Source organism: Spermophilus citellus (assembly GCF_964194105.1).
Source record: "Spermophilus citellus genome assembly, chromosome: 9".
Taxonomy (NCBI): Eukaryota; Metazoa; Chordata; class Mammalia; order Rodentia; family Sciuridae; genus Spermophilus; species Spermophilus citellus.
In genome coordinates, this window is record NC_138191.1 from 95,121,934 (window position 1) to 95,135,786 (window position 13,853).

A 13,853-nucleotide genomic window follows, 5' to 3' on the forward strand; every position below is an offset into this window, starting at 1 on the left:
AGAAGAGGCAAAGAATGTGCTTGGATTTCTATCTGAAACAGTGGAGTGCCCTGGGACACTATGAATAGAATGGATAAGTCTCTAGGTTTATGGAGGGGCTGGAGCTAATGGTTCTGATTTTGACATGTTTTCCTTTCAAGTTAATACCCATTCCTCTCTCTTGGTCTAGTTTACAGATGAGTAAATTCTCCTTATTAATATATGGAGAAAAACCACTATCTTGGAAATGCCTTAGCAGCTTGAGGGAAGAGCACAGTCTCCTCCTTTCACTCTATGGTAGCTTGATCTTGTGGACAGCTGTTCATCTGTGTCCTTTTGAGCCAGCCAAAAACAGCCACTAGCTGTCAGTCATCAGGGGTATGACAGCGATCTTAGTCCAAAGCCCACAGCTATGGAATTCACTGTCATAGCAAATTTAAATAAATTCACATCTCCATTTATTATAACCACATATTTTTTTTTTTGCTTTAGGGCAGGGGTGGTAGGAAGCCCTGTTAATAGTTCCATCAAAACAAAACAAAATAACACCCAAAAGGAAAAAAGAAAAGAAAAAGAAAAGATTGTTTCTTAAGTCTCCCTAGAAACTGTTTCGTAAATCTGGCTCTTACAGGAGTATAAATTTGTAACAGAAGTCATTTTAAGATACTCAGGCAATCAAAACACTTTGCCAGTGTGCTGTGGACATCAGCTGCATCAGTCAACATCCCAGCTATAAATAGATGACATTCGACTACTAGAAGATAGTTTTCTAAGAGATCTATTCACAATAATGTAGTAATGGAATACGGGAACAGGAATGATGAAGTTTTCTGTGGCTACTAACAATAGGGAGTGATTATAGCTTTAGGTTAGAAAGCTTAAAGAGAAGAGGTGGTTACCAGACTTGGAGGATAGTCTTAGGAGAAGGCACCTGATAGGACATGTGGTCTTCAAATTAAGGACACAGTCAACCTGAGGTGATCTGCCATGGAGAGAGCCAAGAGAAGAAATGCCCAACCTTACATTTTTTCCACCCTCTAATCTCCTTCCATGTTTGGCCGAACCTAAGGAAACCACTAAATATGGAGCCCATTGATGTGGTTGCAAAAGTCAGTGTCCAGAGGCATGGAGCAAGATGGATGGTGGGGAGTGGATATAATGGTCCAATAGGAAGAAATTTGATACTGTCCACCACTTTTTCCCTTCAGCATTCTCTCTTGTCTATGCTAAGTAAAAGATGGATGTCCTCAACATAGAGCACACAAAAATCTTTTCAGATACTGTTTAATTTATTTTTATCTATTTATTTATTTATATGTGGTGCTGGGATTGAACTGAGGGCCTTGTTCATGCGAGGCAAGCTCTCTACCAACTGAGCTATATCCCCAGCCTAGATACTGTTTTAATCGGATTTTTCACTGTTGTGGCTGAAAGACCCAACCAGTACCATTGTATAGGAAGAAAAATTTATTTATGGGCTCCATTCCTCAGGACTCAAGGTGAAGCAGGACATCATAGTGGAAGAGTGTAGTGGACGGAAACAGCTCACATGATCTTTAGGAAGCAGAGAGAGAGGTCTCCACTTGCCAGATACAAATATATACCCCAAAGCCTTATCCCAATTGTCAGCTACACCCTACCACTTCAGTTACCACTCAATCCCTGTCAGGGGATTAATTCACTGATTGGGTTAAGATTCTCACAACCCAATTGTTTCTCTTCTGAATCTTCTTTCATTGTCTCACCTATGAGCTCTTTGGGGACATCTCACATCCAAATCATAACAGATATCATAATGTCACATGAGGGGGTCTCAAATTGGTTGTATCTCACCCCAAACCTAGAATGCTACCTATTACTTAATGCAAAGTGTTAGGTGGAAATGAGGGGTGGATAAGAAATAAAACATTCCAAGTAACTTCATTTTCCTCCTAATTAATCATGAGGTAAGTTATTATATACCTTCTTCCTCTATACATTCATATTTCCCTTATCCCTGTCAACTCTCTGTTATCCTTTACCTATTGAAGTAACTGAATTTTGATTCCTGTGATATCTCAGTCCTTGAATACCCTATTTTAGGTTGCCCTAGTTTTTCGTTGGGCAGGACTACTGTAGAGAGAGCAAGTGATACCCCCAGTGAATCCCCTGAGCTCCAGAGAATCCTATCCACCACCATAATGTAGCAGCACACTGATTTCTATCTGGTAATTAGAGTCAAACACTCTTTCTGGGACAGCGAGACCTTTCTTTGCATGTTGGTTCAGTAGCACTAGAAACCCAATATATGAAGGAGGGGCAGTCTCAATAGAAATAGTGTGTTTTCTCTGATGGAGATAATTTTCCTTTGGGACATATAGAACCCAAAACCTTGGAGCCCAATGTAATAGTTTGGAAAGCAAGAATTTCTCCATAGGATTCTGTCTCCTACCTGAAGCTAAAAATCATTATAGTCATTCTATTAAGCCAGCTATAGTTATGGGGTCATGTTAAGACCAGCACATTCTACATGTGGGAATCCACTCTCATGTTTCCTTTGCTATGAAACATTTTCACCAGCTGGAAGCAAAGTTATATAGGACATTATAGCAGTAGACAAGGCATCCAGGAAGGCCACAAAAGATAGAACTCTCTTAAGTGTGCAGACAAAGATGGAAAATCTTTGCATACAATAAACATTAGTCTACGAAAGATTAAAAAATGCCCATGCTGCAATGAGACGAGTTCAAAATAATTAATCTGCTACTGAATGATTAGGAGATCTACCAGAAATAATGCTATATGAGAAGCTCAGCAATGACTGTTAGCTGTCATATTAAAAGTGCCATATTAGGATGTCAGCCATTATCAGGTTGGGGACTCAGCAGTAACTGATTTTAGTGAAATCATTTAACCAGAAATGATATACATTCCAGGAGGCAAAATAAAGTGACCTGTGACATTAAAATGACACCAAATTAAAATGAAGTTAAGTGAGAGTCAACTTGTTTTCTAAAACATATATACACATTTTCTTAGTATCAACTATATGGTATTTCATACTGTGTATATAAGGTAGGGATAGTACATGAAAACTCTACAATTTCTAACTTTTAGGAATAAAAAAGCAAACAGTGTCTTATAAAATGTGATAGCTTCACTCCTTCATATATGTGCTGACAATACCTTCCTTAACAAGATCCCCAAAGCACAAGAAATAAAACCAAGAATTAATAAGTGGAATGCCATTAAACTAAAAAGCTTTTGCACAGGTAAGCAAATGATGAAGAGCATGAACATAGAGGCTACAGAATGGGAGAAATTCTTGGCCAGCTACCTGTCTATAGTTAATTCTTTAGTTAGTTCTTTGTATATTCTGAATATTAAATATTTAATATTCAGAATATACAAAGAACTCCAAAATTGAACACCAAAATAAATAATAAATAAATAAGTAACTCAACCAATAAGTTGGCAGAAGAGCTAAACAGAAACTTCTCAAAAGAAGAAACACAAAACCAATAAGTATATAAAAAATATGTTCAGCATCTCTAGCAATCAAGGAAACGCAAATCAAAACAACACCAAGATTTCATCTCTCTTCAGTCAGAATGGTGATTATCAAGAATTTGAGCAACAATAAATGCTGGCGAGGTTGCAGGGAGAAGGGAACATTTGTACAATTGTTGGTGAGACTTCAGACTGTACAAGCACTCTGGAAAGCACTATGGAGACTCCTCAAAAAACTAGAGATGGAACCACCATATGACCCCATTATCCCACTTCTGCATATTTCCTCAAAAGATATAAAATCAGCATACTACAGCAACATAGCCACATCAATGTTTATAGGAGCACAATTCACTATAGCTAAATTATGGAATCAACCCAGGTGCCTGTCAATAGATGAATGCATTAAAATTGTGATACACACACACACACACACACACACACACACACACACTCACACACTGGAATTCTACTCAGCCATAAAAAAGAATGAAATTGTGGCATTTGCTGGTAAATGGATGGAAATGGAGACTATCATGATGCTAAGTGAAATTAGCCAAACTCATAAACTCAAAGGTCGAGTGTCTTCTTTCATATGTGGATGATAGAGTAAAATAATGAAAAGGGGGAGGGAAGGATAAGATTACATAAAGAAGCAATCAAATTCAAATTAGTAAACAAGCAAAAAGAACTCTAGTAGAGTAGAGAAGGAGAAGGGGAAGGGGGAGGGAGGATGGGAGAGAAAAGAAAGAGGGAAGAAAGGGGGATCATGAACCAAAATCGATTTCCATGAATGAATGAGTTTGTTGAAATGAACCCAAATACCATGTATTAGCCACAAAGCTCTAACAAAACTGTGATCGTTGCTACATATTAGATATGTACAAATTGTTAAAAGAAAGAAATTAGTTTTCTTGGTGAACTAAGGGAAGTCTTAAGCCAAGGAACAAATAACAATAATTGACAAGGCAGCATAAAAGAAGATAAAGAAAAGTATAGCATTTTAGTAAGAGATAAGAGTTCTATATCAGTGATGCATAACTGGGATAATCATTGTGAGGCTTCTTCCATTCTGATAACTCTAAAAATATTCTATGGGAAAAAAGGGAAAGTACAGGTGAAATATTAGGAAGACCTCCATCATGGAGATGTAGGCTATGAAAGATCTTTCTAGCTGCCAATAGTTTTGTCTTTACCTAACAGTAGGAAACCAGTGCAGAGTCTTGAGAAAGGTGAGAAATTTCTCAATGTAGTGTGTTAGAAATTTCATCCAGTACGGGGATAAATGTATAGGATTCATTAAGCCCATAGGAACTTAATGCAGAGGGAAGGGAACGATGCCAGTGACCTGATTCAGATCTTCACAAGGGTGCTGAAAAGGAGTGGTACAGAAGGAAGACATATGCAAGAGGAGATATCCTTGTCCCCCGAAAATGATTAGAGGAAGGATGAAGGAGAAAAAGGCAGACTCTTCAATGTCTGTTAGTGCTTAATTGGTTAATAGAGTGATGACACTATTGATGGAGAAAGGGAATAAAAGAGAAGACTAGGCTTGGAGAAACAGTTGATTCAAATAAAATTTGTTCAATTCCTGTGTGTGATGGAAATAATGTCTTGCAGAGTTTAGGTTGGTGTTTTTTAGGTAGTGGTATGGGTCTGGAACACAGTATGAAGTTCAGAATTGAAGCCATAGATGATAAAGATAGACACATTCTAGTAGCAGGGGAAATGGTGGAAGAGGATGAATCCTCTGGTAACAGTGGGCAGAACAAGATGTCCTTGTCCCTATGTCCTGAACTTTCACCACCATAGGTCAATGCATTCGTCTGCTAGTCCCTGGCTATATAGAACAAAGCTTGGTATATTGAATGTACTAAACAAAGTTTATTAAATAAAGAGTAAGAAAAAAATAAACTAGACTAAGAATGTAGTAAATGAAATACAGGATGCACCAGCATCAAGGAGGAGAGGGAGAGAAGTAGGGAGAAGTTCCGAGATAATGGTCAGAGAAAAAGAAAAAAAAAATCCACAAAGAATAGTGCTGTAAAAGTCAAAGTAGGAGAATGGGAAGGAGGTAATGGCCAAGAGGGTCAAATGTTGCATGATGTCAAATATGATAAAGACAGACAACACGTGCACAATGGAATTAGCAATTAGGAGAGAGGAAGAAGAGAAGCCAGCCGGCAATGGATTTAAAAGTAAATGGGAAACCAGAGAGGTTAGATTACAATGAAAACTGGATGAGAAATAAAGAGTTAGATCAAAGATAAAGGAAGAATAAGGGACAGGTTTTAATTTTTCCTTGTGTTTTTGTTGGTCTTATTATTTTAAAATAATTATTCCTTTTGGATGAAAGAGATCTGAGGCTTACAGGCTGCTCAAGAAAGGGAAACATTATCTCCGAGAGAGGAGATGATCAATGGGGCAAGGTTCAGAGAAGGTTTAACCAGACACTGGAGGAAATGGCTGTAACTTTATCATTTGAAAAGCAGCTGGGAGTCCCCTCACAGTCACCTTCATTTTGGATTTTGGAAAATCTGGCTCCAGACTCATCCTGTCTCTGCAGACTTTTCCATGGGTTTTGGTGCCCAGTTTCTATCAGCTGCCACAGCTCAGGATGCATCTTGGCTGGAGTGGGGAAGAAAGGAAATCAAGGAAGATTTGGGTGGGAAGGGTCCAACATCTGCTTACATCTGGGAGCTGACTCACACCCTGCATCTTCCCCACACCCAGCCTTCATGGGCTGGGTTTTTCACTTTCCTACGGAGCCTTCTTGATTTTTTCCTCTGATTCAGAGTGGGTTGGAAAATATAAACACAAGAATCATGACAAACTTGTCCATGTGGGAAAGAAAAGTTGCCACTGTAGTTTTGGTGGAGCATCTGGGTAGCAGTTAGATCAGAGAAAAAGTGAGAGGGCTTCTTTATACGTAAAGGCTTAACTTCTTTCCCTTCGTTTTTTCTTTCCTCGTTAAATAAACTATTTCTTTAGTTTAAGGTGAAATAACAAAGTCGTGTCCCTTGTCCTCAAGGAATTGTTGGTATAGTTTGGGAGATATGTAAAAAAAAATGGAGGTACTAAGGACTAAGACCCCTCCGCAGTAGAAGCAGATTTTCAAGTGGCTACATGTGCCCCACACCTAAAGAACAGACACTCTCAAAACAAAGTGAGAGAGATATAGATTTTGATGAGGAGATTTGAGCATGCACAAGTTGAGGTGGCTGATACTTCTATAAAAGGAAGAATAGAAAAAGAAAGGAAGGAAGGAAAGAGGAAGAAAGTAGGGAGGAAGTAGAAGAAAAATATACTTAACTCCATTAAAGACTTAAGGTGGGCCAGGCATTGGCTAAGACCTGCAGCAATGTGAAGGGTGAGAAACTCAGAAAAATCATAGTGTCTAGCTCCCTAACCCCACACCTGGACTCTCGGGGTCTACCAATAAGGTAGTTAAACAGATCTGTGGATTGTCTGAAATATGTAAAATCTGAAATGAATGTATTTTGGTAAATCCTGGAGTCTGAAGGTGGGAAGGGATATTCCCAAACTCTCAAGGGACCATTCCTTTTCTGATCATACAATCTGATTTTTGTTTTCCAAGAAGTGACACTCTGAGTGGACGGCACTCGCCTTTCCTTCTGCCTTGTTACCCCCTCTAGTTAAGTCTAATGAGCTCTTTCAAACCTGGCTCAAGTTCCATGCTGCTGGGGTCAGGCTGTATTAATTTTCTAGATTCCGACCCCACCTGTGCTTTGCCTGTCTAAGCTTTGATCACTCACACTGTGTGGGGAGAATGATGAAGGCTGGCTCTTTGTTCACACCATTGTGAGGATCAGGAGGCAGGTACGAAGTACCTGTCAAATTGTGGTAGTTGAAAAAATTATATTCTTCCTTTTTCCTCGGGGGACCTACTAGTTCATATATTTCCATGTTCTAGAATCAATGTCTTAACGATCTTAGTTAAGACTCTCTTTGTTTCTCTCCACATCCTTTTTCAAATAGTTCATCTCTTTTTTCCTTTTCTTCATTTCTTTATTTAAAATAATTTTATTCTATCATACTTTCAGTATTTTAAACTAAATAATTCATTCAGAAAAATCTTATGTCTGCTTTCTCAGTTTTGACTAAGTGATCCCAGACTAGTGGTGCTCAAAATTTTCTGTTCTCAAAAATCCATTAAATTCTTGAATGTTATCCAGGAACCCAAAGTATGTTTGTTTGCTTATATCAATTAATATTAAAAATTGAAATTGAGAAATTATATAAATGTTTATTATTTTAAAAAAACTAACAATAAATTCATTGAATGTTTACAGAAATAATGTTTTCAATGAGAAATAAGTATATCTTCTAAAATTAAAACACTTAATGAGAAATGTGGCATTTTATATTTTGCAAATTCCTGATATCTGATTGAATAGAAGACATCTAGATTCAATCTAGAAATACCTGGTTTTGCAGTTAAAATTTTTACAATATGTTATTTGAAATTTATGAAGAAGTATAGCCTCATATAGTATATAGTTATGTAATCAATTAATATTTTTCTCACTTTTTCAGACACTTATGGATATTCTTTGATACTATACCAAAACTCAACAAGTGGCAATTTTTAAAAATTGCACTGTGAAATCTGAAACCACATCAGTAAGCTTTTGAGTCTTGCTACATTGAAATTGTTAGTATCTTCTTTCCCCTTTAAATAGGTTTTTTTTTTTTCTCTCTCATGTGTAATTTTGTAACATCATGCTCTGGCCATATGGAAAATATCAGTTCACTGAGCTATGCACATTTTCAAAATGTTGACTCATTTCATTATCCAGTATCAAGAAATTACATTCCTTGCTATCACCATACCTACCCACACCCCCAACCTTTGGTATTGGGGGCTGAACCCAGGCTCTCACATATGCTAAGTAAATCCTTTACCTCTGAGCCATACTACAGCCCCCTCACACCAATCTCATCAGTAAAGTCTGTAAGTATTTGTATGATGTCAAGCTTTTGATGGCAGATGCAAATTTTCCAAAATTTTAGTTTTTGCTTGAAAGCTTGAGTTTAATCATTGGCAAAAATGCCATGAGCTCTTTTCCTTGAAGTGACAGACTCTTTTCATTAATTTTGGAAAAAATATATGACACATGCCCAAGTCTGAAAAACCATAGTCTGTCAGTTGTTCTTTCGAGTAATAAAAATTAATATGTTTACTGCTCCATCAGGGGCCTCTTTGAGTGAAAATGGCTTTTAATTTTGCTTTTAAGCAGTGAGTGCATGGTATTGAAGAATACAATTACTATGTATGCAGTTTGGTGCCATTGCTGTGACTCCTGCTAAGGCACCAACATTTTTATCTGCTATGGATTTACTGTTAGTCAAACTGTCTGCACTATGTTGATACAGTGACAAAAGCAAATAACTTCTTTAAATTATAATGCAAATGTTGTTTGCCTTATAGACCTCTGATAGTCTCTTGGGTCAATGGGAAAACACTGTCAATATATTTTGTTTTAAAAGGTGAAATAGCCTCAACAGTTGGTTACATATCAAACCCAATCTGAGAGCAGCACTTGCTTTCCTTTGACAATGACCATGGCATCTTTTCCAGATGACATCTTCCCAGTCTGTAATTGGTGACTACGTCCAAGTAAACATGTGGAAAATGAGAGTGAGTGGGTGTGAGGGCTCAGAGGGAGTACTTGTTTAGGGGATGATGAGAGTTCAGTTCTGGAAAAAGTTCAGTTCTGTGAGTGTGTATTTCTGGTCTTCAAAATATGACCACATACATGCTGTCATGCAATTTATAATGTGCCTGAGGGAGGCCACTTAATGTAGTGAAGAGACATGGGCTTTGCAGTCAGCCAGGCTTGGGTTCCAATACCCACTCAGTGGCTGCTGTCTACATGATCTCTGTCATATTCCTTTACCTTGCTAAGTCTTATTATCCTTTCTGGAAAATGAAATTACAGTGCTGAGGATATTACCATGTTGGGTATTGAAAGGCTGGGACATTGAATGGATGTTATGATGAGCTACATAACCTGCCCCTTCCCCCCTTTCAGGAATAAAGGACTTATTTTGCTAACTGCCATGGTGATGCTGAAGATGGCTCTGAGTGCCAGTCCTCTTTGCCCAAGTTCATACCTGCTCTCAAGGGGCATCCTGCTTCCATTGACTGGTCAATGGCTCATCTACCTCATTTCAACTCTCTAGCTTCACACAGGGTCAGCTGAGATCTTTTAGGGATTCTAAGAGCTCAGCTTCTCACTGTGCTCAACACTACCTCTTTCTTCTTTTCTACAAGTTCCATTCCAGTGAAGTACTCTAATACTCTTAAATTAGAGTCTTATATGTATGCTGATCTTCAATCAGAGTCTTGTTCTGGTGAGCTCAACCTGAATCAGACCTTATCTTAATATTATAATTATTATTTATAATCCTCTACTGCCTCCTATGATAGGTTGCCCCTAGTATCTGGAAAGCCCTTTTATGCTGAGTAGTCTGAAGATTGTGAGAGTAAAGTTTGGAGCTTAAAGGCAGGATAGAATTCCAGCTAACACCATACTGAGCTCCATGGTCATAGGACAGTCATATAGTTTATAGGAGGAAGAAGTTGAGTTGTGAAAAGAGAAGAGATAGGGAGACTGGGAAAGGACAAGAGAAATCTTCTGGAGGGAAAGAAGAATAAAAGGAGGCTTGGGGTGCAGGCAGTGCTGCTGAGGACATTCTTATAGCAAGGTTTCTGGAACCAGCCTTCTTGGGTATGAGTCCCAGTTCTTATACTCAGCAAATTACTTTATACCTTTGTGCCTCATATCCTTCATCCACAAAATAAGAATAATAAAGGCATCTACTTCTAATGTTGCTCTGAATAGTAAATAAATCGATTAGAAATTAGAGAATGAAAAAAAAATAGTTCTCATTGCTCATTATCCACTGGGAAGTTGAAGCATACACCAAAGTATGAAGGTTTATGGTGTGACTGTACCTAGCTTTGGTACTTTCATAGAAGACAGAGCTCGCTAACACATGTGGGAGACAGTGTAAAATATCTGTAGAAATGACATTTAAGAAAGTGTAGGATTAGTAGGAGATTTCTGGGAAGGAAAATTAGGGAAAGACAGAGAGAATGGCCCTTGAGAAGGCTTGGAGATGTGTGATTTACTAGATACCATGAGGATTCCTAATGCTATTGATTGGTTTAGGAATGAATACTAGTAATTACTCTCTTCCTCACCATCTATCTTTCTCCTTTAATTTAGAAGCACTTGGATCTTGGGTACATGCTTTCTGAGATGAGAGGAGGACATTTTTATGATGATGCCTTGTGTCATAACAACAGGTATTCCTTTTCACAACAACTGGAAGGAGTATATAGCTCATTCTCTTCTCTATCTCATAGGCAGACAGTTTAATGAGAAGAACAGTGGGTTTGGGATGAAATATACGTGGTATTGTTCCTACTGGTTGGGTGAACTGGGCAAGTTACTCCATTTTGATTATGTTATCTGTTCAATGGAGGTAATTATTATCTCATAGAACACTTGAGAGAATTTAATGTATTCTTAAATGTCAACTTATTGATATGATGCCAAACGTGTGTTAGGGAACTAGTAAGTATTAGGTCTCCTTTGATCTCCTTGCAAACATAAAAACTGGTGGTTTTCAGATATGTGCTAGTCCACTTGAAGTTGATATGGGGTCTGGATTGGCCTCTTCTGCCTCCAAGTTAAAATTAAACCACACAGATTTTTAGACGCACCCAATTCAGACTATCTACAAGTAGGGAACTACAGCACACTTTAATGGTAAACAGCAAGATTCTGAGTCAGTTATATAAATCCATTTCAGCAATTTTAGAAGGATATTTGTCATGAAATGTTCAGCAATAAGCTTATTCATACTTTCAATATCATCCATTCACCCAGCTTTTTCCAATGATATAAGGATATTGTAGTTTTTATTGACACATTTTTGTAAGCCATTCCAAATTCTTTGCAGAAGAACAAAGGTAGAGAACACATAAGCAAAGCAATGAAATGAAATACCATAAATAGCCAAAGAAAGGGTTTATCCAGGGCAACTTTCTGCCTCGTGGTGTGCTTCGCATCTTAATAGGCCAAAAGCCTGGAGAGAAACATACCATTTTAATGACCAAACACAACTTGACCTTCCTTGTATTTTTCTACCCACAAGGAAAATATCCAAAGAACCAAATGGAGCAAATTTGTATTCTTATCTGGCACATCATTTTTGTGGGCTTATCAAAGACAAAGGAAGAGAGGCTTGCTGAGGGCCGTGGGAGCACGTGGCACGTACAGCACACCTGGCATTTCTGACTCTGCCTCCTACCAGGGCACACAGTTGTGAGGAGGGCTGGACATTTTCAATTGCACACTCTTGCTTGGTCTGTAGCATTAACCCTACGAGCCTTTTCCACTCTTCCATGACACTTGGCAGATATCTCCTTCCCTAACCCTGGGGTGTGACAGAACAAACTGGTAGAATCAGTTGACACAATCTCTATCAGAAGCCACTGGGCTCCTCTGATCCAGAGCCAATAACGCACAGCGCACAGGATGGCTGAAGTCCAAGGTTGCTGTGCATTAACAGATGGGAGGGAAATTATCAGTGGAGAAATACCACCGAGCACCATGTGGACGGGTGACAAGATGGCCAGAGGAATAGATTACATACCAGCACTGCCTTGGCTCACTGCCCCCAAGAAATACATAGCAATCTACACTCAGGGAAAATTCCATGAAATAGCAGAGCAGGAACACCCTGAAGCCAGTGGCAACATATTCCAAGAAAAACATCCAATGAACCAAACCCCAAACAACACAGACCTCAGAAACGTAAATAAAAATTAACTGAAAAAGGAAACCTTCAGAGTCTTGGGAAGGAACACAACAGATTAAGTGACCACAAAACACTAAAACACCAACTAGTTATTTACCCACTGCTTTGCGGTAAACACGAGGCCTGTCGTCTCCAAGAGGTTATTTCTGGGCGCCAATGACTTAGCACATGGGCCAGCAGAGAGGATGGACTTTATTTTCCTCAAGGGTGAGTGGCATTTACAATGGGCCTGAGAACCCAAAGGAAGTTCCTTTGAACCTCTTTAGTCTTACAGCTATTTATCAGGATGAGAGGAGCCTAGGGTGGGAAAAACACGGGGCTTGAAGTCAAATGACTTGGGTTTGTATTGTCACTCCATCACTCACCAACTCTGCTGTCTGGGATAAGCTTCTTATCCAAGCTGAACTTCAGTTTCCTCACTGGGAGAAATGAAGGGATTATAACAATTATCATTTCTTCCTCACAGGGTAGATCTGGAGTATTAGGTGAGAAAATGGATGTAAAGAGCAAGTAACAACACCGTGGCCATTCATTATCTTGGTGGTTGTTTCTATTGTGGTTATGATTTCATTCATCTAGGATTGTATGAGAATTAGAATCTACCTAATTCTGGTAGTGAATTTGGTGGTAGCTGAGGTTTGCTCCTCTGAACATCTATTTCAACCAATTTGGACACAATCTGTAGCCATTCGCATTCTTGGCGTTTTTTTTTTTTTTCGATATACTTTAAATTTTCTTTAATGACTTGCAATCAAAGTTATGGGCACCTTCCATTGTTCTAAATAGCTTAGAGTCAGTCCTGTTGCTTTTTATTCTCTCCTTCTGTGACTTGAAGCATAGCCTCAAGCACTGACCTGTCTTAATAGCTCCTTCTCCCTCTACTCTGCTTGTCTAGTCTATTTTTAATTTGGTCAACATCATTAGAGAATGGCTGAAAACTTATCAGATAGTCTCAATTTAGAATCTTGGTAATGAAATACAAGGCCTTCACATGGAAACTTTGTGAGTTCTTTGCGAGTACTGTGATAGAGTCAGATACTTTTTTGACTTGAGATCAGAGAGTGAAAGGTGTTAGAAAACTGACCTTAGGGTGAGCAGGTGGTGCCTGAGTGAGGAACATTTGGGATATATTTAGTCCCCTCACATCTCTCTCACATTTTGATGTAGGAAGTGTGATCATCATAACTAAGAGTCGGCAGAGAACAAAGCCAGAGTCATAAGGATCAATATTAGAAGCAAGGAAGTATCTTGAGAATATGTGTGTCAATCCACATGTATTACCTTACCACTAAACCATATTCACTATTTAGACCAAGAGTTTTTCAGTGTAATGATATTAGCTATCAGATAGATTTCTTCTCTGAATTAGCTCATGCTGCTTGTGCTAATTTTTCCTAAACAAACTATTGTTCAAGTATTACAACTTCCAAGACAGAATCATGATAGAGTCATAAGAAATTAGTGCCAGGGGCAACCTTAAAATTCATGCAACCCAGTGAATCCCAAATGCTACTCTGAAGATGCATGTT

The 13,853-nt window shown here is 38.5% G+C and overlaps 1 long non-coding RNA gene across 3 annotated transcripts in view; it reads left to right on the forward strand.

Moving 5' to 3' along the window:
• LOC308656605 overlaps positions 1-13,853 on the forward strand; it is a 176,456-nt gene that overhangs the window by 99,289 nt on the left and 63,314 nt on the right. For 2 of the 3 annotated variants that reach the window (XR_014023757.1, XR_014023758.1), the window contains exon 1: positions 10,723-10,804. The exons of the other annotated variant lie outside the window; for it this stretch is intronic. This is a non-coding gene — a long non-coding RNA (uncharacterized lncRNA). Of the gene's footprint in view, positions 1-10,722; positions 10,805-13,853 lie in introns of those variants that run through there. 3 annotated transcript variants of the gene reach the window in all.